The 27,663-nt window shown below is 53.3% G+C and overlaps 1 protein-coding gene across 7 annotated transcripts in view; it reads right to left on the reverse strand.

Annotated features, from left to right (window-relative positions):
- Window positions 1-27,663, reverse strand: part of Cbfa2t3 (CBFA2/RUNX1 partner transcriptional co-repressor 3) — a 73,917-nt gene that overhangs the window by 34,710 nt on the left and 11,544 nt on the right. The window contains exon 1 of one of the 7 annotated variants that reach the window (XM_075977546.1): window positions 17,836-17,966. The exons of 3 other annotated variants lie outside the window; for them this stretch is intronic. The gene's annotated coding sequence lies outside the window, so the exon portion shown is untranslated. Of the gene's footprint in view, window positions 1-16,874; window positions 17,026-17,052; window positions 17,600-17,835; window positions 17,967-27,663 lie in introns of those variants that run through there. 3 more of the 7 variants (XM_075977548.1, XM_075977552.1, XM_075977547.1) reach the window with 3 other exon arrangements.

A 27,663-nucleotide genomic window follows, 5' to 3' on the forward strand; every position in this document is an offset into this window, starting at 1 on the left:
CCAGGACCCATCAGGCAATGTCTGTTGATGGTGTGTGTATACTGAGTGTCTTCAGACTGTATTTTTCTCTGTGTGGCTATACCTCAAAGTCTCTTGATTTACAAAAATGCCACAATGCCATTCACTGACATGAAAAAGTGGCTACGAGTGACCATTCATACAGACGGCAGTGTGTACCTTTACTGCAGACAAAAACGTGGAGGAAAAATGAGGACAAGCAACACGGGGCGACACTCCTGGGCAGGAGACTGTGATGTAATTTTTTCAGAACAAGAACCTAAGGTCAGAAATCTTCAAAAGATGCCGGAGCCCTCGGCCCAGCCTATGAGAGCATCCAGAACCCTGGCATGCTCAGTCCTCACAGCACCCTGGACCAAACAGAGTTAAAAGGCAGGGGAGGATGGGGAACGCTGGAATTAAAGCCTTCCATGCTGTTCTTGGGGCTGCAAATGGGATCCAGATGTCCAGCCCGCTCACCCTGCGGCTGCCTTGCAAAGGAGACACATTCCTCTCCCAGCTGCTGGGGCTGCACAGCCAACAACTCCCAGAGAGCCGTGGGGGAGGTGCCCTACCATCTGGGCCGCCCACTGCCAGGGGAGGCTGCCAGGCTAGGGGAAGGACAGGGGGAAGGGACCCCCTCAACTCTGCATGAGTCCTGGCACGCCAGGGGCATGGATGGATCTGAACCCCCAGACCCCTGCGCCATCAAAATGACACCAAGAAGTCACCATTAGCAGCCTGGCACGGTTTATTAAGTTCAAATGGCAATGATAATCAAGGTTGGGTTGTGGCTACCTGGGTACGTGACACCTGCTTCCCTGGCATTGACAACCCCCTGGCTACGTTGTGATTGGGGGCACTTAGGTAGGGTGCCTCACTATGTCCCTAAAAGAGACCAGAACCAAGCCTTTCAGCAGGGGGACATGCAAAAACCATCCGTAAAGAAAACTATGGGACAGGGGAGATGGCTCATTGAGTCAAGTGCTCCATGTCCAAGCGTGAAGTCAGAATTCAGACCCAGAAGTGGTAACACAGGTCTTCGATCCTATGATCCTATGGCAAGATGGGAGGTGGGGGCAGGATGACCTCAGAAACCTGTGACCAACCAGTTATGTCCTGTCAGACGAGGGACCCTGTCTCAAGCAAAGTGGAAGGTGAGGACTGCTGACACCTAAGATTGTTCTCTTACCTCCACATGCACACTGGTGCACGCGTACACACGCGTACACACGCGTACACACACACACATACATGCAAACGGGCATGCACACACACATGCGAGTGTGTGGATACATCTGTGAATGCATGGTGTGTGCATGTGTGTGTGTGAGTGGTGGGGGCTGTACATGAGTGAACAGTGTACATATACACCTTCTCTAGTGAAGGGCATGTGACCGAGGGAGAAAGTACAACACGCTGGCTCGTCACAAGATGACCTCACGTGTACATAGGGTGTTTCTGCAAGCGGGGAGAAGCTGCTTCTGAAAAGCACAGGTGAGAAAGGTATCTCCTCCTCTGTCTCCCTGCTGTCCTATATTAAATCAAGTCCTTGATTCACTGTTATAATTCACCCTCGTCACCGGCAGTGCCAAGCCTGGGTCACCTCTGGGTGGTGGAGGAGAATGAACTCTGTTGGGTTGGAGGCAGTGAGGAGACAGTGACAGCAAAGAGAAGTCACTGCAAGTCACCACAAGCGTCACTAAACGAGCTGAAAGGCTTAAGCGAACATACTTCTTCAGGGGACTGGGGTTCAGTTCCCACCCATGTCAGGGGCTCAGAACAGCCTATAACTCCAGTCCCAGGAGGCTCAGATATCTCTGTCCTCTGTAGGTGCCTGGAGTCACATTCACACGTCCCTCCTCTACATAATTAAACATAATAGATCTTAACAATGAAATAAAAAAAAATTTAAATCGCTATATAGGTACAGCACTGGAAGCTGGGCCCGGAGATGCAGTCTTGCAACCCCAGTCACTTGGGACATTTGGGTGGCAGTATTGCCAACTCAAGGCCAGCCTGGGCAACTTAGCGAGACCCTGTCTCAAAACAGAAAGTTAAAAAAAAAAAGAATCGGGAGGGCTGGAGAGACTGTTAAGGGGCAAAGGGCACTTGCTGCTCTTGTGGTTTCCAGCACCCATATTGGAGAGTTCACAGCCACTTCCAAAGGATCTGACAGTCCCTTCTGGCTTCTTCAGGCACCTGCGTGCATATGCATATGGCACTCACATGGGTGTGTATGTGTGTGTGTGTGTCTTCCTTCTCTCTCACACACAAAATAAACAAACAAATACTTAAAAAAATTAAAAACCAGGCCAGGTATGATGGTGCATACCCAGCACTCAGAAGGTAGAGGCAGGCAGATCCTTGTGAGTTCACAGCCTGCCTAGTCTACATAGTGAGTTTCAGGCCAGCCAGGGCTACAAAGGAAGGCTTGTCTCAAATAAATAAGCAACTGAAGTTCAGTGGTAGAGTACTAGCAAGCACAAGGCTCCGAGTTCAACCACCAGAACTTCAAACAAAGAAATAAACAACAGGGTTGGGAGAGAAAGCTCAGTGGTTAAGAGCACTGACTGCATTTTCAGAGGACCTGGGTTCAATTCCCAGCACCCACATGGAAGCTAACGACTGTCTTTATCTCCAGTTCCAGGGGATCCAACATCCTCACACAGACATATATACAGGCAAAACAACAATGCGTATAAAAAAGTTGTAAAGAAAAAAGAAATAAACATCAACAAAACCATAACCAACCAACAACAAACCAGAAACATCAGTGCAGATCCTTTAAAGGACAACAGAACTAGACTGAGGAACCGAGGAGCTCCTTGCCATTGCTGAGGTGAGAATCTGTCCCACTTGGTCTCTGGTGAGTAAACCTGGCATCGGTGGTGACGACATCCCAGACCTGGGCAGTACCTAAGCCCTGAGGAGAGGTTAGCAAAGAGTCTGGAAACACAAGCCAGCAGCAGGGACTTCCCTGTGCTAGCGGAGCAAGGAGCCCTGGGTTCTCCTGATTCCCAGCATTTCCACAGCACCTCGAACCCACAGAGGTTTGCTGCAAAGTCAAAACACCAGCGCTACTCACCTGGAGGCTAAACAATAACCAGGGACTCATGGTGGTACCTGAGTGTCACATGGAGACGGCTCTTCCTCACCCACTCCAGTGATATAGTGATGGACAGGATACACACATGGAAGACAGGGGTTTAGAGTTCACAGGGGGAGACCTGAGGCTTCCACCCTTAACGGAGGAGGTAGTGACAGGCCCTGGGAGGGTGGACAGGGTGGGCATCTCACTGCTAGGGCTTCTCTGCTAATTTCCTCTGATGCACAGGTGTCCTGTGAGCTGCTGTGACTAGTGGAAAGTCAGCCTTATGTGGTGCCCACTGTGGGAAGCCCAGCACTTCCTCAGAGTTTGGAAGGGACAGGCCTATGGCTTTCTTTCTCCTGTCTTGCCCAGGTGACAGCATGCCCAGTTCCCCTCTGGAACATTCTGTTCTTCCATACCTAGGGCACAGGGCTGCCCTGAGAAGGCTCAGCAAGGGCCAGGCTTAGGAACTGGGTCTGAGACCACATCAGGGGGAACTTGTGAATCTCCTGCTCACGCAGAGGAGACCACAGGCTGTCAGAAGACCCCAGGGAAGCTACGTGGGTCTGGGCCTTTGCTGGGGGCTTGTGAGGACACTACTGAGGTCAGGGCTTATAGCCTTGGGCAGGCCCAGCCATGTGCTCTGGAAGTTTGGCATTCTTCTGAGGCCACTCAGCTACCGGCCCAGAACCCCCACAGACTGTCCAGTGTCCTGTCCTCTGGATGACCTAAAAAAATCTATGGCTGTGGGGCTGGTGGGATGTCCCAGTAGATAAGAACACTTGCTCCCACGTCTTACTGCGGAGTTCCGACTCCAGAGCTTGCAGGAGGAGAGGCTTGATGTCTCCTGACTTCCACATTCATGGCCCCCAGCCCCAACAAACAATAAATAAAAGTTGTTGCTGACTTTCCAGGTAAGCCTTAGTCTACAAAGTCTAGAGTCAAGGAGGACCACACCCTCTGCCACCCCAAGGTAGAACTCTGGGGCCCTTTTTTTGATTAAAACCTTCATGCCTGATGGATTCCAGAACATTCTATCCTCTATCCTGCCCTAAGAACTATCTCCAAAGATCTGCAAAATCCCAACTGAAGGTCTCCGAAAGTCCCAATTTTCCACAAAGGCGTTTAGGGAGCCTCAGGGTCCCTCTGCCCTTGACATCTGTGACCGTTTTGAGGATTTGCTGCCTGCTTGGACTTGGGTAAAGTGTCACCTCAGACACTGCCCCTGAATATTGTCATTTATCTGCTTCACAGGTGAGGACGCACAAGGAAGCAGGCAGATGCGAACAAGCTGGGTGGGTGACTCCAGGGTTGGCATTTGGACAAGGACAGCATCCCTGTCCCTTACGCCAAGCTCTGCTCAGCTAACATTTCCTGTACCCTCCCATGGTGTTTCTGGAATTTCTAGCTAAGTGCAAGCAATTTCAGTCATGTATACTCTTTAAAAAGAAAAAGGAAAAGAAAACCAAAGCAGGGTGTGGTGGTGCACCCTTTAATCTCAGTACCAGGAGGCAGAGGCAGGGGGATCTCTGTGAGTTTGAGGCCAACCTGGTCTACATAGTGAGTTCCAGGGTACCTAGGACTACATAGTGAGAACTGTCTCAAACAAAACAAAATCAACCCAACTCCGCACCAAGTGTCTCCAAGCCAAGTGCTCTATCATAGGCTTTCCTCCACCCACCAAAGCCAAGGTGTTCTCCAGTGTAGACCTGGAGCTCAGCCCCCAGCCCTGCACTGCAATGGGAGCATCCTAGCTCTCTCTCGGGCATTACCATGGGAACACCATATAGAATTAAGAGTTATTAACATGCATGTCACAAAGAGAAAAGCAGGCCAGACATACAGTAAGTACTTAATTGTGTCACTGTAATCAGGTGACTTCGGAAGGGTAGGTTTTCTCATGTGCCAGCTCTCTGTGCCCTCCCCAGCAGGTGCCGCTGAGTCCTCCCACTCGAAGTCCCTGTGATGGGGGAATGTACATTACAGGGCCCCAGAGCCCTTGCTGCCAGCGAGTATTTGACAGGTGACTACGGAAGGGGAATTGAATTTAAAATTTTTATTTCACTCTAAATCTCAGTCACCGTCCGAGAAGCACGGTACCATTATACAGACTCAGACAACAGCACACTAACAGTGTGAGCCCAGAGGGTTAGCTAGATCTGGCTGGACCTCGCTTTGCCAGGCCTTCCGATGACCACAGTGGCCTGGACAGCTGTCACCCCAAGCAGGCTCCCACAACCTAGGAACAACACATCCTTTCTCAGAATTTAAGGAAACAGCCTTTGCTGGAAGCAACCGGCAAACAGATGTTTCCTCCTGGCAGGCCGGAGCCACCCGCCCTCCCCACTGCAAGTCTCCCACTCTTACTGTGAGGCCAGGGCTACACAGGGGAGACCCAGTGGTTTCAATTCTTCTTTTCAGGCAGGGGGAGGAAAAAATTTTTTTTTTAAATGTGTTTTACAAGCCTGCCTTTGCCATTGTTTATGTAAACAGGTAAATTGTTTCCTGCCTCAATTAAAAACATCTGCCACATAAATGAATACCAATTAACTCATCCTGTTTTTAATTACTCTGTTAATTACACACAGGCAGCGGCAAGGATGGCATGGAGCAGGGGGGCTGGGTGCATCCCTCCCCCGACACCCCTCCCCCCCATGCCTGGCAAGGATCCGAAATATGTCTGGCTGGTGACGGATCAGGGTGGCAGGGAGGTGGTGGCATCCTGCCAGCCGGGATTTCCTGATCCAAAGCTGCCAAGCAGGCGCCTTTTCTCAGAGTCTCTTGGGTGGGGGTCTGGCCTGAGCTGCCTCTGCCATTCCCACTCGGTTGCCCCAGGACTCTGCAGTCAGGTCCTGTTGATACAGGACATCAGGGACGGAGGGCTGTCCACTGAAGGGAAGGCTGGAGGGCAGGAGCACAGGGTTTCACCTAGCCAGTCACGCTGTGCTCTACTGCTGGGGTCAGGGATCCCCGGGAGGGATGGGCACCAGCACTGTGTACGTCTGACTATATGGGTGTTGAGTGTCTTGGCCCTCACAATTTGAATACCCTTCACTACACCTGAGATAGGTGCCGACTGCTCCAGATCTACTCATCTGGTCCTCCCTCTCCAACCTCAGCACCACGCAAACATCATCCGTTTGTTTTCAAGGAGGGAGGAAGCCTCGCCTGCCTCCTCTGGGGAGCATCGCAGCTGGCCATCGTGACCTCCAAGCTGGGCTGCCAAGTGCAAAGGCCCATCCAAGGTCAAATTCCCAGGACTGGTCAGTGTCGGAGGGGAGACCACATTCTGGCAGCACAGCTTGTGTCCCGGGCGAGATGTTAGCTTATCTAACCCTTCCAGCCTGTGCTTGGTAGATGATAAGGATGAGAAAGGAAAGGGTTTTCCAATCTCCGTTTCATAGACAGGGCAACAGAAGTCCAGGGAGAGTCAGACTGCTGAAGCACAGCAAAAAGAGCCAGCCTACCCCACACAGGCCTTCAACCCTCATTCACATGGCTGCTTCGCTCCGACACAGGGCACACTGAATTTCCCATGCCTTCTCTACTTGGCAAGACTGAATGAGACGGACCACAGAGCAGGAAGGTGAGGGAGGGCACAGCTTTAGGGTTAAAGTCAGTGTCTACTTTGTGGAGCGTGGGGGGAGGGTCTATGGAATTCTTACTGGGAAACGGGAGTACATGGGCATGCAGGCCTTTCTGCCCTTTCTCCAAGGCAGCGCCTGTGAGTTCCCAGTTGCAGGGGTCCAGGCCAGCCTCCTGCTGCAGGATCACACAGCAGCCGCAGCTGGAGCGCCTTCTGGAGCATCTGTAGCCCACATTTCCTGCAAACACCAACTGCTTAGCGTGAGGGTCTGAGCTATGACTGGTCTGAGCTATAATGCGCATGCATGCCCTACACAGAAGACGAAACTGCAGCTATGCCATGGAGGAGTAGAGGAAGTGGAGGCTGCATCTTCTGAACGCAGCTCAGCATGTCACTTCTGATCTCCGAGCAACCTGTGGTGGCTGTCGGGTGGGAAAGAGCCCTGACATAAGGTCCTGTGTTAGAACATGGACACTGGACTCCCTAAAGTCCACTGTGCACCTTCTTGGAGGACACTGTCCCAGGACAACCAGAGAATGGAGTCCTTACCCAGGCCTCACCCAGGCCTGCTCTGGGAACTAGGACACACCTGGAAGGTGGAGGCGTCCACACGCGGCTCAGCTTTTGTCCATTTGCCTATTCATTTAAGACAAGGTCTCATTCTAGCCCTGCCTAGCCTGGAACTCACTCTGTAGCTCAGGTTGGCCTCAACCTGCAGGGCCTTGGCCTCTTGGGTACTGGGATTTCAGGTGTACACTGCCATGCTGATGTCAAATTTTGTTTTCTGAGAGAGAGTCTCATTCCGTAGCTCAGGCTGGTCTGAAACCCAGTATTCAGGTCAAGATAGCCTTGAATTCGTATCGTTCCTCCTGCCTCAGCCTCTTGGATGCTGGGATTACAAGCTTAAGTCACCATATAGTAAAAGAACTCAGGCTCAGGCTCACTTGCCCAGCCCTGGATCTGGGGAGCACACAGTGATCCACACAGATAAAGACCCCGACTATGCAGACAACAGAGGCACATGTCTAATGTAAGCCTTGTGTGTGGGGTTTTCCACTGGTCATGTCTGAAGGCACAGGGTGTCCACATCACCTCAGCTCTATACCACACCATGGTGGACACAGAGAGACAGACAGCCCAGCTCTACCTCTGCCTTCCCAGCTTTAGGACACAAGGATGATCCACAGTGCGTGGAAACTCTTTCCTGTCCTAGCCCTGTCAATCTCCTCTTCTGGCCCTGGGAAGGTTCCAGGCAGGCAGATGGGCTGGTGTTGGTGCTGGTGCAGCTGCTCTGGGGGAGCCGTGGGGCTTGCTAAGCTACCTACCTTTCTAGGGGGAACCTTATGGGTATTTTGACTCATCCCACCAAATGGATTCAGGGGACCTTGAGATCTGGGGGTGGAGTCCTTGGGGAATGTTCCGGGGAAGAGGGTGCTTGCTTCCATTAACAGCGAGGACAACAGAGTCTCATAGAGGGTATGAAGCTGCCTGAGGTCGCCCCATTGAGATGCTCAGTCTAGGGATCTGTAGGTGTGTACAACAGCTATGAACTCCAACAAGCAGGAGAACCTGGCAGGCACTTTTCTAAGCAGAGAGGCAGTTACCATAAGCGGCTGGCTGGAATGGTCTATCCTCTGTAGCTCATCCTGTAGGATGTTCTTAGGAGAGAGGCCAGTGTGTGTGTGTGTTCTTCAACATGCGTGTGTGTTCTTTAGCATGTATGTTCTTCAACGTGTGTGTATGTGTGTGTTCTTCAGCGTGTGTGTGTTCTTTAGCAGGCTTTCACCTTGCCCGCCTCTTTCCTGCCTCCTGAGGGTTAAGGGCCACCGCCTCCATGCTGGAGACTAACTTTAAGTGACACCACACCAAGAGGTCAGAAAGCTTGCTCCTAGAATATTCAGTACCGTGGCCAGCTTTAACTGTTAGCTTGACACAGCCTATAGCTATCTGAGAGGAAAGTCTCAGCGGAAGAACTGCTTAGATCAGACTGCCCATGGGCCTGTCTGTGGGGCACTTTTCTGACTGTTCACTGAGGAAGGCAGGTCCACCCCACTGTGGGAGGCACCATGCCCTAGGCAGGTGGCACTGAACTATGGAAGAAAGCTAGTTGTATAGAAGCCAGCCTGCAAGCCAGCTAGCAGGCAGCGTCCTCCATTGTTCCTGCTGTAGTTCTTTGGCTGTAGTCCTTGGAGGTTATACTCTGTGGAACAGCAAGCAAGCCTCTCCTCAGTTTCTACCGTGAGTCTCTACCCTCCGTGATGAACTAGGGCGTAGAATTGTTGAGATGAATACACTGTACTTTTGGTCGGGGTACTTTGTCTTAGCAAGAGAAGGAACCTAGAACAACCAGTAACAGGCAACATACCTTTGTCCCCTGGGGCTCAGGGTGCCACCGCTATGAGAACAGTGGTTCTGGTGCTTAAAAGCTGTGAAATAATCTTTTGACATCTTTTGCACTAGGTTTGGACCCAGGGTTGTGCACACACCAGGAGTGTGCTCATCACTGAGGGACAGGCCAAGGCCTCAAGTCGTCTCCTGAAATCCAGCACAACGAACTTCAATCTGCCATCACCTTCAGGATGCCTGCCTCAGGGCCTTTGCACAACCACAAAATAAGTGGTTGAGACTCTGCTCCCCAGCAGGTTTCAGCACAATCCCTTCAGGAGACCAAGCCAGCCAGGGACCTCACATGGTCCCAGCTGAGACTCCAACTCCACCATTTATCCCTTCCACTCACTGTCCCTCTCAGACACAGGGCAACATCTGCTGGGATCTGGACCACACTAGCCTGTAGCAGGTGTCAGTCACTGTCAAAGGAATGTTCCCTACCTGCTGCATTTTGTTTCAACTGAGGACAGAGGTCTCAGAATACTGGCATTGAATGCAGGCTTCCACAGCCATCCATCCATCTGGAGAGCCTCTGCCCATCTGTGAGCAGCTCCAGGCCAACGTCTCAGACGAGGGGGTCCAGGGGCAACCCTGCAACTCTTGAAGCTGCTCCACAGCCAGGGTTCCCATGTGCAGCCCACCCACCCCTCCTGCAAGGATGGAGCCCTGAACACCGCGTCACTCTGCACATCGAGAGGGCCCCTGCTTTCAGATTTGGCGAGAAGTAAAAAACATAATTGGCTCACTGTGTCCCCCAGAGGATCTGGTACTGGGATTTCGCTTTTTGTCCAAGAGCTGGAAGAGGGGCTGGGCCATGGGGAGGTGGGGCATCTGCTCTTCTCCACCAGCCTCCCTGTCCTGTAAGGGTCAGAGTCAGGGACACGGCAACCTTGGCTACAGGGGCACACCAGCCAGAGGTGGATCTCAGCTGCTCCAGGGTGGGGTGGGCTGTGGCTACCAGATGGACTGGCCTTTTGGGGGAGACTGAGAAGCAAGTGAGGAACAGATCATCTGCCTCCCCCACCATACCACTTCCTCCTCAGGCCTGGTATCATCCACTCAGGGTGCAGACACTACTGGGATGCCCAAAGTCCAGCCTGTCCTGACCCTCCTATGTGTGCCCAGAGGTCAGCTTGACTCTCGCTTCCCCTTCCAGCAGGCAGTGCTGCTCCCCAGATGGCACATCTGCTCAGACCTCCACCCAAGGCCATACCGAAAGCCCTGCAGGGCTCCAAGGTCCGCTTAGGAAAAGCTGTGGCCCCAGCACCAGCCTCCCACCACTCACTCAGGTTGCTTCTGATGCACTGATGGCCCTAGCGGCCAAGGCATGAAACTCCCAGAGGACATGAGGCAGGGATGCTGTCCTCATGGGCTCTGTCCCCATCCTGCCCCAGAACCTGTGAGCAAAGCAAAACAGCCATTTTGTGGGACCATCTATCCTATCTATGCAAAGGGTGAATTCTGGGGTCCCCCATGAGCTGCTGCTCTCCCTGTCGGCACCTCTCCCTCCTCTGTTCCTCTAGGGGCCACAATCGCCTGGTGTGGTCCCTTAGGAAATGTCTATCTGGGGGATCAACAGTTCCAGGAACATCTAGCTGACCCCAAGCTGCCTCCCGGACTGGTGGGACTGAGACTTCAAGACGCTGCCACCCTGTAGGCAGGGGTGGGGTACAGACACAGAGCATTCAGCAAGTGACGCTCCCTCAGTCCCGTGGAGAGCCTCTTAGCCAGCAGGGACTTTGCAGCTAGACACAGACTTCGCCTGCCAAAGGAGGTGATTTGGAATGGACAAAACCTGCCCCCAGAGATGCCAGGAGGGCAGCTGGATGGCTGGGCCTGATGCTTGGAAGCAGAAGATGGCACAGTGTAGGCTGAGTCCTACACTGGGAAAATAAAACAGAGGAAGTGATAGTGGGTCTGTGTCACCAAAGAGGCAACATTCGGGCAAGGAAGAGAAGGTGGGTGCTGTGTACATCCCAGGAGGCAGGAGTATTATAGGCAGAGGGAACCAGGCAGTGCAAAGGACCCGGAGGCAGAGGGCCTGGCACATCTGGGCAACAGGGAAGAGGCAGAACAGAGCAAGTGGTCAGTGGGATGAGGGTTATGTGGTCTTCAAATCTGTGGCTCAGCTTCCTTCCTGACGGGCACTGGTGGGGACGCCTCTGGCCGCCCACACAGGATGGACTCGGGAACAAGGGCAGAAGCAGGGAGGTTGGGGACAAAACTGGGTTTAGGCCATCTGGTCACAGAGCAGGTGCTGGGGAGCCCGGTGGCTGTTTGTGGAATCAAACACGATGACAGCTTGCAGGCAGAATTGCTGCTGTTCAAACAACCCCCTACAGGCACTGGTCAGGCATCCCTAAGCCAGCAGGGGACCTGGGGCGGCACTCCTTATTCCACCTGTCCCTGGCAGGGAGGACCAGGTAACCAACCACACAGCCAGCCCTGGCCACTAGGCAGGTGGCTTTTCTCTTTTGAAAGCCAGCAAACACAGACCCACTCCTCGGAACCTGCCTGATGCCCACCATAGCACAAGTCACCGTAACCAGAGACAGAAACAGCACACATTTCAAATGATAGCCAATGGGAATTTAGAAATACTATGTCCACCTGTGCACACAGAAGAACATCATTCAGCCACAGAAGCTGGACCAGTGGTGCACACTTTAAATCCCAGTACCCAGGAAGCAGAGGCAGGGGCAGGTGGGTCTCCAAGAGTTTGAGGCCAGTCTGGTTTATATAAGGAGTTTTGGGCCAGCTCAAGTCACATAGTGAGAACCTACGGGGTGGAGGGATAAGGGAGGGATAGACATACTATAACTGGAAGAACCCTGAAAACACGCCAAGTGGTCCCCAACAAGACACACTGTGTCTCCGCACTGCACATACTTATTCCTGCACACCTGAACTTGCTTGCATAGTATACACATAGGTCCCCATAGCCCTGCCGCGAAGACTAGCTGTTGTCATTGTCTACACAGCAGCCCTGCCCAGGTACCCTCTACAAAGCTACACACAGTGCCCTACAGACAGGTTGATGGGCTTTGGGGAGGTTATGGGGGGCAGAGTGAGAGCTAGGGGTGTCTGCCACAGACGGATCAAGTCCTCAGACACACAAACTATCAGCTCAGGCCCCTTTGGCGGTCCCACGCGGCACACATCCCTCAGTGCTGCTCTGACCTCTGTGTGGATGTTGCAGGGCCTCTCTAGGCTCTGCACAGTGATCTTCCTTGGCCCAGAGGAAAGCCTTGGGGTCGGAGCCCAGAGTCCTGCCCAGCAGAGGCTTCAGCTAAATGGGTCACCTCTGCAAGGGCGCTCTGGGTCCCCGAGTACACCCTGCGGTACGTGCCGCATCCCTAGAGCCACAGTAAGAGCCCTAAGTGCACACCTGGTAACGTCTTCTTGAGTAGCTTCAGGGTGTGCTCTACCAGCTCTGGTGTCCTTCCATAAAGTGAATATTCAAAGGGCATGGCACACACAGCCAGGCCTGGCTCCATGCTCACTGCTGTCTCCACGAGAGCGGAGGCGCTGTGTAGGAGGCCATCTTGCTTGCTAGAACAAGAGCGCAAGCATTCGGCGCAGGGTCAGGAAGAAAAGAGGGAGACCTGAGTCCGGCTACCTGATCTACTTTAGACCCAGAGATGGCACTAGGTATTCTGAGGAGTGGATAGGACAGTCTGGACCAGTCAACAGACATTCTGGAAATCAGAGGCACAGAGAAGGCAAGTAATTTGCAGCAGGTCACACAGCTGTGAATGAGGCTTTGAAAACCAGAGTGGTGTCCCTTTCTTTCTGAGGACAGAAGAGAGACTCCACAGATGGGTAGGGGCCCCGAATCTCTTGACATGCACCTTCTCTGTAATATGGGAACAACCACAGTCAAAGTGGTTTTCTCTGGGCTGTCTCCTTGATGCTCCAGGGTGGGATGGGGTGGGGCACATTTTCTTCTGATTCCCACTAGTCAGCCTTGGAGGTCGAGGTATACAAAGGGCCCTCTTCACCCGTCCTTAGGGGTGTCCTTAAGGGTGTCAGGGAGTGTTCCCATGTTCCCATTCCCTCATCCCCTCTGTCGCCTCTCTCCTCTCCCTTGGGTAAACAGGAGACTATTCTGCTGCCCCTATGGGAGCCTCTGGATCTGCCTGGGAGGCTGGGAGCACAGGGATAAATGGCTGAAAGGGAGGTGGAGAGAGGGCCAGGGAGCTCAGGAGCTGCAGGCTGTGCTCTAGGAGTCTTGGCCTGGAGAAACCTTCCTTATTATGGCCAAATTCATCTTTGTTTTCCTTCCCAGTGACATCTGGCTTGCCCTGAGGTCTCACGAATTACAAAAAGCAGGAGCTTGAACTTGTGTTTTATTGCCTCAGGAAGTGCACTGTCGCTCAGGGGAAAGGGTGGCTCTGCCAAGCCACTCTCCACCTGGTCAGGCTGAGCCTGGAGGTGGAAATGAGGAACCAGAGTGTTTATCATTCCCACTATCTCAGGTGCACACCCGGATGCCAGGCCCTGCCCAGCCTTTCCTGTTGAGGGCCACTTCTACCAAGCACTGTTTTCCACACAGGGAAGCCCTGGCAACCCGGCTCGCACATCCTGCTCCAGTCTGGGGACCTCAGAAACAGAACTGAATTTGCTCACCTTGCCTAGGAATGTTGGGCACCATACCCACCAGAAAAGGAGGATAGTCACTCACTCAGCTGGGGAGACTAAGAGCCACATGGCTAAAAGAGCAGGTAACCGCCATACCCCTCATCTGGTCTAGAGGTTGGAAATCCTTGTAAAAAGGAGCCTCAGACCTGTGGCCTATTCCACATAGTGTCCCTCCCCTCTGAGGGGTACATCTGGTCAACCTAGATATCCATAAAACCTGCATGACTGTTAGCCAACTCATTCGCAGGGTTAGAACTCAGGAGAATCCCAAGTGTCCATCGGTCCCTGGGGTCCAAACCTCTCTGGGTTTGTAAAGTGGGGGCAGTGATATTGGCTGCCACTCTGGGTTGCTGCAAGGACCCAGCGAGATGAGGTAGGCCAGCGCTGGATCTGGTCCTAAAGGTGAGGTAGACTGCCCCCTGGGTTATTTCTGACATCTACCTCTACGTGGCATGGAGCAGACATTTAGTGCACAAGGGCAAACATTCCCCAGGGCCAGCTCTGAACAGGCAGAGTAGCCTCAGCAAATCCCACTGGTGACCACCCTCAGGGCACCCAGGGGGTAACACCGCTCAGCGGATGCTACAGTGGGTTTGTGTCCACTGTAAGAGCCAAACACTGTTCCAGTAGTTTCCAGAGGGTTTTGAGCGACACCCCCAACCCCCAATTCTGTGACGTCTGAACCAGGGATTGGGTGGCCTGGCTTCGTGAAGGCCAATAATGTTGGCAATGGAGCTCAGTAGGGACTGTGAGACAGCTCTACCCCACTTGCGCGAGGAAGCCCAGCAGAGGGCTCCCCACCCATACCATCAACCCTGGTGGCTTGCAGCCCTTGGGATACACTCAGAGCTCCAAGGATGCTGAAGAGAAGACCTGGCATAAGGATCCCAGGACACAGGCAGGGGAGACTACAAAGCTGGGAGGGACCAGGCAGTCATCAAACTCATCCCACTTAGGCTTGTTCATTGAGCACCCATCTAGACCAGACAATTAGCTAAGTTCTGATGCTCACTGTCACTGCTAAAGAAGATGCTGGTGACCCCTGGCGCGCAGCACGCAGACCCATAGGGAACAATGGCCAGGCAAGGAAGCTCCATGGAGGCAGCCCTCTGTCTATGTGCTGCTTGTCCTGTGCTGGATCCTGTGCACACTTGTGTGTGCACACATATCTGTGCAGACATGAATGAGCGAGGTGGGTTCTCTTCCCTCTTGGTGGTGGAGGAAATCCAGATCCATTAAATTTACCATCGTCCCACTGCCCTGGCATGTGGGAGGCAGAGAATGAATCAGAAAGCCCCAAACTCATCCTGCTTGCGGCGCAGCAGGGGAGGGAAGACCATTCCAGAAGGTGGTGGGAATGCCTCTCTTGACATCCCCTCCTGCCTGCCTCAGAGGAGGCTGCAGCTAAGCCTGGCCCTCCATGGTGGGCAACCCCACTGGCTCAGATCTTGTGGCCCAGTGACCTAGCCTGTCGGCGTTTGCATTTACAGATCCTCGTGTAGGAAGGAAAATGAGTGTCTTCCAGTCATGCAGAAATGAAAATACGTGGAGACCAATCAGAGAGATTTCCTGGAGGTGGTAAGTCAATTACATGGATAACCCAGTGACAGAGGAAGAGCTTGACAGGGACCTGGAGGGCTGGTGGGTGGCCCACGGCAAGCCCAGAGCATCCTGCAGGGAGCTGTCCAGGGGTGTCTTCCATATGCCAGTCTGAGCTGGCACAAGCAACAACATGGTGGTGTGCCAGGTACACATGGCCCTCCCTTCTCTCCCCAATCATCAAGATCACAGCACCTCCCATGAGGGTGGATTCCGCCAGAAAATCAGTCCTAACGTGATATTCTCCCTCCCTGCGTCTGTCTAGCTCCCGGGCAGCACCAAGCATCACATCTGTTCCTTCTCTCTCTGCTTTTCCCTCTCTGTGCACAAGAGTGGCTGTGGCCCTGCAAAACACAGTCGCAGATAGCATCATTTCACCAGCTTGATGGGCTCCCAGTGACAACTGGGGACAACCACATTTTCTAGTTTCTGCCCTTCGGTGGATGGGGTGGGTGAAAGCGTGACCCCAGTGTGTCCCTATCCGCAGCCTTCCATGCACAAGGCCAGGAATTATCCACAAGGCTTTCCTACCTCTTCCCAGGCTGGGAGCCAAGTGCATTCTGGCCAGGTATGGCTGAACTCTCTGGGACCAGCCCCTGGGATTTGGGGGAGATGATGAGAGAATCCCAGCCCTGAGAAGTTTCTGAAACCTTCCAGCAACTTGCAAGGGCAATGCCAGGACACAGTGACCGCTCCCTTTGTCTTCCGCCAGCCCCATCCTCTGAGTGGCTGCCTGGGAACCTCCTGTTTCTGATCGCTGGGAGGAAGCACACACCCAGCCAGACATAATGAAGCCACATCCTGGCCTCAGGGTAAGAGGGACGGGTGTGACAGTTACTGGGATCAACCCCACAAACAGAAGCGGGAGATTTTCTGTTATTTAGAGGAACTGGGCTTCAGCTCACATGATCAGATAGTTCTATTCATGGGCCAGGGGTCCCTGCACTCTAAGTCCATTCAGCACTTTGGTCAAGAAGCCCAAACACACTAAGTTCGGGGCTATGCATTCAGAGTCGGCGGCTCCAAGCCAGGAGCTGCCAGCCTGGCTGCCTTCTGCTCCACCTTAGTCAGCCCGACTCCGGCTGAATCTCCAGCCATCTGTCCCTCCACGGTGCTCACACCTCCTCCCCGCTGTTCCCACAGCCTGGCTCTGGGCCTGCCCTACACACAGATGGACCGTTCCCAAAGGCTGTGAGAAGGATCAGAGCCGGAGGCTGTGCCTGCACCTGGCTGTCAGGACCCCAGGGAGGGCGGTCATGAGCCCCCTCCCCACCACCAGGAAGGATGCTCAGCCCCAAGGCCTTAATGGCTGATCCTGGGACCAAAATAAGAAGGGGGGAAGGGCTAGAGGAAGCAGCAGACCCTCTCCTGCCAGCCCCATCTCCCAGGCGGTTGCCCTCTGCTTCTCCAGTCAGTACCGAGCACTGGCATTCAGGCTACCAGTCTTTGTCAGGAAACCCAGAACCCCAGGGGGCGCCTGCGGGTGGTGGTGAATCCGTACTCCACCACCGACTCATCTCCCACCTAAATGTTAACCACACACACCCTGGACAGGTCAAGCTGTCTGCTCACCTAGGGTGGGTGCACTCGGTCAAATGAGTGGGCAGAGTTGGCTCCACCCTGCCGTGGGCACGAACTTTGTAAAGTGGCCGGGAAGGGGCGGAGGGCGCAGTGCGGACCCCCGGGAGGGCAGTCATCGGCAGAGTAGGGTGACAGCGTCGGCGTTGAGCGGGGCAGAGGCGGCACTTACGGTCTGGGCTCCAGCGGACTGTCGCTCTCTCGCAACCCGGTTCTCGAAGTGGCTTTTCCTTCTCACTCGGTCGCCACCTCCATAACTTGGGGGCGATCCACACGCTGTCTTCTCGCGCCGCGCGGGGCTCAGGCGCGCGGCGGGGTCGGGGCGGGCGGGGCGACCGCCTGGGCCATGCCGAGTGCGCTCGGCCCCCAGCGCGGGAACAAAGCGCGCACGCCGCCCGGGCGGTTTCGGCCTCGGCGGCCGCCGGGTCCAGCCGCCGTGCCTCCCGCTCTGCTGCCGCGCGCTCGCCCGCGCGTCTCACGGAGCCCCGCGGCCCCCGCCCCGCGCGCTCCGCCCCCGCCTCCCGCGCCCGGCCGCCGCTGCGCCACCTGCCTCCAGCCCGGCGCCCATCGCGCTCGCTCCGCCCCGGGGAGCCGGCCGCGGGAGAGAGGCCCGGTTCCGTGCGCCCGGCGCCGCCCAACGCCCAGAGCGGCTCCCGCTTCCACCGCCTGGGTGGCCGCCGGGCCCCGGGACGAGCCCGGCGGACTTGGCTATGGGACCCGACTCAGGACTCGGGGACCTCAAGAGCGCCAGGCCACGCGTGGAACCCCGTGTGGGTGCAGGAGCGCGGGGCTGTGGAGTGAGAACGGGCCGAGGAGCCCCAGCGCTCAGCCAGTGTGCGGAGTGCGCGCGGCGCGGGGCAACCTAGTGCGGGGCGGACTCCTCGCTGTGCGCCCCCGCCCCGCGCAGGCCGCGCCCCGGGAGGGCGGGCGAGCTGAGCGCACCGCGCACACCCACCTCGGAGCAGTAGCAGCCCGACGGCCTCGCTGCTCTTGGAGCCGCGGTGTCTACTCTCGGACAGGAGGCGGGCGCCCCTCCTTCGGCCGCCGCGCCCCCTACAAGCCCTCCCGGGACTCGGGCCACCAGCGCGTTCGGCCGGCAGGGGGCGCGCTACTCCCGCCGCGCACGGCCTTGGTCCCCTAGGCGCCAGGCGACCTGCTGCAAGAGGGGCTCAGGATCTGGTTCTCCCCACCGCCCTCGGGCCCATCGTTCGCATATGCTTTGCATTCGTTTGCATATCATTCATTTTAATGTCAACCTGAGGAAAAGCCCCCAGCCGCTATTTCTGCCTGTCCGTGTCCTACTTTTTCCTCTTCCTCCGAGCCTTCTCCCCACCCACTTTGCCCACTTTGCCTGGAAGCGCCCTGTGACAAGTCCAGGCGTTCCTTTGGTTAGTACATTTGAGCAAATTCGCTGCACTTTCTTTCCTTCTCTTCCCACTGTTCCTCATACACTTGGCTTCTTTGAGACTAGGGGAGACCCAGGGTCACGGTCTGCGGAGGCAGAAGGGGCCAGAACTTCAGATCAGCGGGGCCTTGATTTTAATCTCATTAAGCATAAATTTGCATGTGAAGAATAAAAATCTAGCAATATGCCAAAAAAAAAAAAAAAACCCTCCCACTCCACGTTTGCTGCTTGCCTCTTAGGAATCCACAAAACAGCAGTCCTCCCCCATCCTGGCCACCTTGGTCCCCTAGTTCTCTCTCCGTGGAGAATGGTATCCAACCCTAGTCTGGCACCGACAATGTCCACTTTTCAGATCTCTCTTCATGGCTGTACCTGACCACACGGGCTGTATCCATTCTGGAGCAGAGCAGAGGGTCCTGAGTCCATTTCAGGGTTGGATATATGGCTTAAGACCACAGACTTCATACACTAGGCATATGGACACCAGCTGTGTGGACTTCTAGCATGAAGGAACTTTTGTATATGCACTAAGAAAGCAAGGCACTGTTCCCTTCTGAGATACTACCATGCAGCATTGCCTGGGTGGAGCGGAAGTCTTAAGCCAGTCTCTGGGAGCTCAGCCTGATGCAGGAGCTGGACCCTCAGGTTGGGCTGCAGGCTTTCCCACCTGGTGCTGGTGGTGTGTCTGTTTTGTGGCAAGCAGCCATTGGACTTAAGAAAGTGACACATGTCTTTAATCCCAGCACTCAGGAGACAGAGGCAGGCACATCTTTGTGAGTTCAAAACCAGCCTGGTCTATAGAGCAAGTTCCAGGACAGATGCCAAAGCTACACAGAGAAACCCTGTCTCCAAGAACCAAAAGGAAAATAAAAAGCTCACAACCCCTGTTGGAGATACAGATTCCAATGTAATCGTGAGCCTCCCCACTCAGGAAGCTCTCCTGAGAAAGCCATGGCTGCTGGATAGGGAAGTGGATGGTGGAGCACTGAGGGCTCCTTTGTGTGCAGTGGGCGGGTCCCACAGCAGCACTGTCACTGAGGTCCTGACAGCTGCAGTCCCTACATTTTCCACGAGCTGGAAAGGTATTTCCAGGACCCATTTGTTAGGCAGAGAAGCCTAGTCTCTTGCCCTCCTGGCCTCCCTGCTCCTTCACTAAGGCCTGGTTCCTTGTGGGAATGGCCAGGTCACAGTTCTTAGTCATGCTACCTTCAGGAAGCTCTCAACCAAACAAAGGTATGTATACACACCCACTCGGAACAACAAATAATCACCTAGCATCAAGGGTCTAATGGACACTAGAGACAGTGAAGTCAGGAAACCAGGTGCTGCCTGATGCTTTTATTGTGTTTGTTGTCTATAGAGACAAGGCTCAATTCAGTTCAAAGAAGCCACTGTCCCTTGCTTATGGCATTGTGGCGTTCCCCAGTAAAGCCAGCTCTACATCTTTATCTGGTCCCCGCCTCCCATGGAGGATCTGAGAGGGGCTCCTTGGCCCTCTCTTGACTGCGCCTGGTCACGGCCTCCAAAACTGCAGAGAAACCCTGTCTCTCTGTACACCCAGGGCAGAGCCATCACCAGGCTCATATGTCTTGACTCATAACTGGGGGCTCTTTTTGGAATGGATATCCTTTTCTCTAAAGAAAACAATCTCAGGGCCACCATTTCCAGCAGCACTGGGTTCATTCTGCCATCCTGACCCCCACCACCACCACCAAAAAAAGGTAGCATCTCTTTTCCTCATAGCTCCCAGCTCAGGATTTTGATATAAACAAAATTGACATGAAAATATTTGCCCAGGGATTCTTGACCCACAGTTCATCTATTAGGATTAAACTCTTTTCTGATACCCTATAAAGCCTACAACGGAGCCCGTGCCAAGTGCCAGGCACTACCCCTTCCTACCTTGCTCTCTGTAGCCCTAGGAGATGATCTTTCTGCCAGTCTGCCTGCCTGAGGAGGATGCTGGGGACCTGAATGTCACAAGCTAGTGTTTGGCAGAGCTGAGTGTTCCATTCGTCCAGCCCAGCCCGAGTCCCAGCTGTCACCTGCTGTTGACCTTCAATAATAATTCCGAATAGCTTTAGACTCCCTTAAACACGTCCCTGTGATATCGAAAAATCTTTAACAGGAGTTTAGATATCTGCCAAGAAAAGTTGACAAAAATACTGGTATTTTAAAATAAAAGAATATCTAGGCCAGGTATGTTGGCACACAGTTTTAATCCCTGCTCTTTCTCAAGAAGCAGAGATAGGCAGATCTCTGTGAGTTCAAGGCCAGCATTGGCTAGATAGTGAGTTTTAGTCTAGCCAGGGCTATACAGTGAGACTGTCCAATAAAATATAATAAGACAAAATAGTATCTAGTGGGTCATAGATAATTATAGGTGTTGTTATCTGTTTTAAAATAAATTCTCCTTAAAAACCTTACTCTGGTCCAAACAATGAGATCTTATGTACAACCAAATATATCCTCTATGGAAGAAAAGTGTGAAGTATTAGAACTTAGAAGTGTGAAACTTCCACTGTGCAATGGCATTGTTGAAAGAATAAGACATGTCACAATCTCGATAGCGTACGTGTAAACGCAGATCTGGAAAAGGGCTGTCACCCAAAATAAGCAAAGAGTCCATAAGATTAAACAATAAGAAAACAAACAACCCAATTAACGTAGGTCAGATGCCTGAACAGATGTCTCTCAAGGAAGAGAAAGGCGAAGTACCCGAGTGCCTGAAGACCCATACTTCACGAGTAGCCAGGGGGCTCGCGCGCGCGCACATGCACGCACGCACACATACAGACACAGACACAGACACACACTAAATGCAGCTTTAAACACAAGTAAACAGAGTCTTCCAGGCTGGAGATGGAGTTCAGGTGATAAAAGCACTTGCCCAGTAGGCACAAAGACCGGGTTCGATCTCCAGAACCTCATTAGCTGGTTATGGTGGCGCATGCCTGGAACCTCAGCACTCAGAAGGTGGTGGCAGGAGGATCCAAAGTTCAGAACAGAATAGACCTACCACCACCACTACTCCCACCTCCACCACCACCTCCACCACCACCTCCACCACCACCACCAACTCCACCACCTTCACCACTACCTCCACCACCACCTCCACCACCACCACCAACTCCACCACCTTCACCACTACCTCCACCACTACCTCCACCACCTCCACCACCACCTCCACCACCACCTCCACCACCACCTCCACCACCTCCACCACCTCCACCACCACCTCCACCACCACCTCTACCACCACCTCCACCACCTCCACCACCACCTCCACCACCACCTCCACCACTACCACCACCACCTCCACCACTACCACCACCACCTCCACCACTACCACCAACACCACCACCTCTACCACCAACACCACCAAAAGCAAATGAACAAAAACTGTCTGTCCAGAAGGAAGCCTGCCAGCACCTGCTTACAGCAATCGTATTTGTAGTTGCTCAAAGTCAGACGCAGTGGATCAGTCACTGAATAGGTATCACTGCCTGGGACACATCAGATGGTGGGCGTTATTCATTTGTACGAACGTGAAAAAACCCTGAGGCGTCTCAAGTACACCATGTGGAGAGAAGAAGCCCATTGGGGAGGGCAGCTCTCTGTGGCCCAACTCTGACATAACATCCTCCAAAAGGGAAGAAGAAAAGGGCAGTGGAAAGATTTGAGTGTCTGGCTTCTGACTTTTCCGGCTCAGTATGAGCCCTTTGTGCTCCCCAACCTCTGAACCCCTGGATCCAGTTGGGTCAGGTGGGGGTAAGGCAGGGAGGCTACTGTGGATGACGGACACTATCATTAGACATTTGTCTGGACGCACAGAATACCCAACTCCTTGTTGGATCTTCTGAGGAGTTCATTGTAAACACTGGTTCTGGTCAGTAATACTGTGTCTCTGTCCCCTCCTTTGTCATTAAAAGTGCCTGTCACCAGTGCCCCTGCTGGTGTTGTGGGGATTCAGGGGCAGATCTGTTTTCTGATCAGTCTCCCTGCAAATCCAAATCAGCTCTAAAATGCTTGGTCTATTTATTTTAAAAAGCCTGGGAGACGAAAAATAAAGATATCAATGACATTTTAAGCATCTTATGTAAATAGTAAAGGGTACACGCAATTGAGAAGGCATAGGGGAATGGACGCTGGTCTAGCACCTGGATTCTTACATGGCTCCTCTTCTCCTCAATGCATATTTCTATTCTGCTCAACAAGGTTTAGCCAGCTGCAATGTCAGATGCTTATAATCCCAGCATATGGGAGCCGAAGCAGAAAGATAGTGAGTTCCAGGTCATCCTGGCTATATAGAGAGACTCTGTTGAGGAGAAAGGAGTGGGAAGGAGGAGGAGAGAAGAGGGAGGAAGAGAATGAGAAGGGGAGAGGAGGAAGAAGGGAGGAATGACCTGAGGGAGTTGAGAGGTCAGGTTCTCCAGGTAAAAGTGAATCATGGTGTGTACAAATCCAGGAAGCTGAAGTTCCAGCTCTAGGCTGCACAGACAACAGCCTCAGGCCAAGCTACCTCAAAGAGTGCAGCGCAGGGAAGGGCCGCCTGCTGCCTCCCTCCTCTGTGGAGGTCTAGGTGCTTTTCATATGCACACTTGGGAATGCCGCAGGTCTGCAGAGGAGAAACCTGGCCCTGGGAGACTCAAGTCCTGTGGTGGCAGCTGGGATGAATTCTGGTTTCACCCAGAAACCTCCATGCTTTTTGTTCCCCCACATGCTTCTGAATTTCCTGGTTCAGTCCCAGCCCTTTAGCTTCCCCCACCCCTCTTGGGACCATCTACCAGCCAACCGTACAGCGTATGACAGTCTTGAGGCAGGAGGACGGACAGATGGCTGCCTCTGTTCCTTTCAGACAGCAGGGAACAAGTGTGAGCTTTTGGCAAGGACACAGCTATCACAAGGGCTGAGACCAAGTGGAGAGGGGCAGGGTGGCTCAGAAGTGGCCTTCGTGAGTAGGATAACACTGCATATGTCACAGGGGCTGCCTACACAGGTCTCCCTCCCCAGAAACTCACATCCTGCACCCAGAACTCCCGGGGCCAACCCATCTACACCGTCCTGTAGGACCTCCAGAAGTCAGAGGGGAGAGGAAGCTTCCTTCCACGACCTCTCTCCCTCTTGGAGGCACTGATGACTTGGGACTGCAGGAAGATGTTGAGCTTCCCTTGCCTGCTAAGACCCCTGCAACGATGCTGATGCATTAGCTTGACTCTGCCTCTCATCTGCATGCGAAAGCAAGATTTGGAAAATCATTGGAGCCCACAGTGGTGTAGCTGTGCTCTGCAGGAGGGCTCGCTCAGGGTGACGCTCATTTGCAGGGCACCGTGGCCATTGTTACGAAGAGGCTTAAGACTGATCCAGAAAGTTACACATTAGAAGTCATCTACCAAAGTTTCTACTGTCCTGCGTTGGTACCATTTGGAGTCCTGGCTTCCAGCTGCTCTTCCCTGCTAGAGATTTTTACTTCCCTTCTGATTAGAGTTACTAAAAGCTGTGCCAAAGTTGTTTACCAGCTCTGCTTCACGAGCCCGTGTTGCCTTGCCTTGAGGATCAGAGGATAAGGTTTTCATCTGTTGGCCCACCTGACTGATGGGTATATAAGCCTCCATGGTGCTATTGAAAAAAGGGTTTCTTACCAGTGACTAGAGGTTCGTGTCTCTGTTTCTCTGTCTCTCTGTCTGTCTGTCTGTCTGTCTCTGTGTGTCTTTGTCTGTTTCAACCTCCAGCCCCTTGCCTGAAGCTCACGAACTGTATGGTAGCGCATAGAGTTCAGACAGGCGTTGTGCGCTGCAGTCCTGGACACCGCCCAACAATGACAAGGTAGAGGGCTTGTCACCCGTTCTGAGTGACAGTGAAACAAGACCCAGAACATCACTGATCCTCTAGTAGACAGAGGAGAACTGGGTCCAGGCTTTGTCACTGAGTGAAGAGGAGAGCACAGGCCATAGATTAGGGAAGACCCAAGGGGATGCCCTGGGGAGAAAAGGTCACAGCAGCACCGCATGGCTGAGTGACTGTGCATGTCCCCTGTGTGCCCCGCTTTCTGCTGCTCTCACCGTGGGAGCCTTCAAGCTGTTGCTCCTTCCCTTTACTCTCCTCTAGGCTGGAGGTGGATGTGTATATTGGGGTGGGGGTAACTGCAAGCCCTGGAATCAGTGGGAGCCATAGCCATACATGTGTCAAGAGGGCCAAAGACTGTTCTCTTGTCTTGGCTCAGCTTCAAAGGAGGCACTGCCAAGCACACGAGGCAACCTGCTTACATGCATGCCCAGGAGTGGGGGTATGATCAGGCACCGTGTAATGTCCCCAGAGATGTGGAGTTCTCTTGCAGACTGTATGAGGGCCAGGTCCCACTGTGAATAAATATATTATGCATTCCCACTTTGCTTGCAAAAATCAGCTGCCCATAGTTAAAGAATTCATTGTGAAGTACAAGACACTGCGAACATTAGCAGACAAGAGCACCTGTAGCGGATGTAAGTCAGTACAGAACCCCAAGAATGACACATCTTATTGTGTGATGGTGACAGCTCCTGCACTCCCCAGGGCCCTGACTCACCCTGAAAGATGAGAAACAGGCTGGGACATGTGCCCGAAGGACCAAAGGCTACAATACACAAAGAAGGAAGAGAAAACAGCAGGCTGGGGTGGCGTTTAGTAAAGCGCTTGCCACGCAAACATGAGAACATAAGCTTGATCTCCAGGACCCATGCGAAAAGGCCAGGTGTGGTGGTCTGTGCTTGCAATCCCAGCATTGGGGAGGTGAGACAGATTTCTGGGGTTCAGTGAAGGCTACTCATCAAACTCTGGACCGGTGAGAGACCTTGTCTCAAAAAGAAAGGTGGTGACACCCAAGGATGTGCCCCAGCCTCCACATGCACACATACATACACACAGAGAGGATGGATGGATGATTATATATATATGATAGATGGACGGACAGATAGGTAGAACCAAATGCAAGCAAAAATACAAATTGTAAAGTATGTGAATAGCTAAGTCCCATGAAGATAAAATGGGGAAACTCCTCCCAAGGTCAGCTGTTTCTCCACTCCTCTGCCTCTGCCTTCAGCTCAGGCTCCCCTCCGTGTCCTTTCCCCTCCCTCTTTATCTATGTCTGCCCATGGCTTATCTGTTCCCTGCTCTGCTCTGGTGTCCCGTCTGGCTACACCGCTTTTCTGCTCCTGGAATGCAGTACCACTGCATGCACTCACAAGTGACTTCATGTCATTTCACGCCCCTCCCTAGGAAACATTCTATTCTGTTTCTGCTTTTGTAGGTAATATGCAGATAGACATGTATTTTTTTTTCCAAGACAGGGTTTCTCTGTGTAACAGTCCTAGCTGTCCTGGAACTAGCTCTTGAAGACCAGGTTGGTCTCGAACTCACAGAGCTCCAACTGCCTCTGTCTCCCAAGTGCTAGGATTAAAGGTGCGGATCACCACCACCTGGCCCCACACATACATTCTTGCTACATAGCTAGTCTTGGCTGGCCAAGTGCTTACTATGTAGTCTTAACTGGCCTTGGATTTACGGGCAATCTTCCTGCTTCAGCCTCCTGAATGATAGGATTCCAACTATATTAGCTCTATTTTTGCTTTTTAAAAACATCTCTGAATTCTAGCCTGCACCCCACCCTGGTAATAATCAATGGGATCACCGGCCTTGATGCCATTTCAGCACCCCCTCTGTGGCTTCTCTGCCCCTGTTCCTTGGCCTTAAGTGGACACCTGGTTCAGATAAGGAGGGTGGTGACCACCTGGCCACTCACAGTCCTCACCCGGGATTGTTTTGGCTAACAGGAAAGGAAGGCATGCCTCTGGTTCTACATGGGAGGTAAGGGCCGAATTGTCCCCGGCCATCTACTGGAACACAGCAGAATGGATGGGCGGGCAGCGGGGACAGAGGGCAAGGACAGACAGCCTCCTGTCACAGGTGTGCTTGACTGACTTCCTGGAGCTGGTTTCTGTCACTTGTAGCCCCAGAATCCTGGATGACCCACACCTGGCTGTCCTTCTACTGCACACTCAGAGCTGAGCGGCTCCTGTAACCCAGCGCCTGCTGTGATGGGAACAGGCTTGCTGGGAGCACACAGAAGCCAGCACAGCTCATCCATCAAGGCCAGGCAGCCGATGATCTCCCGACCCACAGTGTCTGTTGCTGACAGGCCGTTTGTTATCACTGGAGCCAGGCCTGGTGGTGGGAGCTTCTCTCTCCATCCATCTCCACATGAGAGAATGTGACACGGGGAGGCTGGTGCTGTCCCCTCCAGCTCCAGATAAGGTTCAGCTCCTGAGCTGCCTCCTCCACACCCCTCCCAGCTCCAGGTCCATAGACACTCTGTTTAGAACATTTTGCAGGCATATATTATCAGTGAGGGTCCTGCCCAGCCTCAACATATCTCATGGGAAACTTTCCTCTGTCCTGTCCCCATGATTATAGATCTGTGGTTCTCCTTGGTTCAGAGGAGGCTCCCGGCATCAGAACTTGTGGCTTCCTGCACCCACTGGATGCTGAGGTGCAAAATGTCAGGACCCCAACAACACTGGGACTCTGCAAGGATGGTGCCTTGATCAAAATTAAGGAAATAAAGAACCATTCTTGGAACTTGCCTGGCCTGATGTATCTGTCAATCAAGTCCCCACCTTCTCAAGCAATGACAGAGGAGAGGACATTGTTAACAGATGGCTGTGCCCAGGTTAGGGGAGTCACTTCCTACGTTCCCCTTAGTGCTTGATCCGCAACCCCATTACCTCAATGAGCATTCAGACTAATTCTGGACTCCCAATCATGGGCCCAGAGAAAAGGGGGCAGGTCCCAGATCTCACCCTGAATCTAGGGGGAGGAGTTAATGACAATGTAAAGAGACCTAAGAGCACCCAAGTCAATTCACTGATTTTGCACATAAGGGAACTGAATCTTGGAGAGGGAAAGGCTTGGAGGGCATTGCCCTTCGGAGTTCTCGGCTCTCCAGGCCAAGCTCTGTTCCACCCAACTTCCCTGCCCCCCAATCCTATGAGACCATGTCTTCTGCAGATCAGAAGGGCGTGTGGCCAAAGTATCCAGGAGTCTCTGTGGGGTTCTTGTGTCAAATGACTCAATATTCTCAGGGAAACATGTGCAAAGAGGTATGGGAGCTGCCCCACCTGCCTATCCTTGCTTTGCAGCTGCAATGATCATATGCCTGGTTTTGGGGCTAGAGTTGGGTCTCTTGAGTATTGCCTGAGGATAAAGGGTCAAGACATAATGGCAGAAGACCCTGCCTCCCTCTCTTGATCTGCCTGGGTAGCTCTGTATATAAGGGGGAGGGCAGAAAAGACCAGAAACAAGGGCTGAGGCTCTGGGCATCACCATGCCAGTCACCTCCTGGGA

This window comes from Microtus pennsylvanicus, chromosome 6 (assembly GCF_037038515.1).
Source record: "Microtus pennsylvanicus isolate mMicPen1 chromosome 6, mMicPen1.hap1, whole genome shotgun sequence".
NCBI lineage: Eukaryota > Metazoa > Chordata > Mammalia > Rodentia > Cricetidae > Microtus > Microtus pennsylvanicus.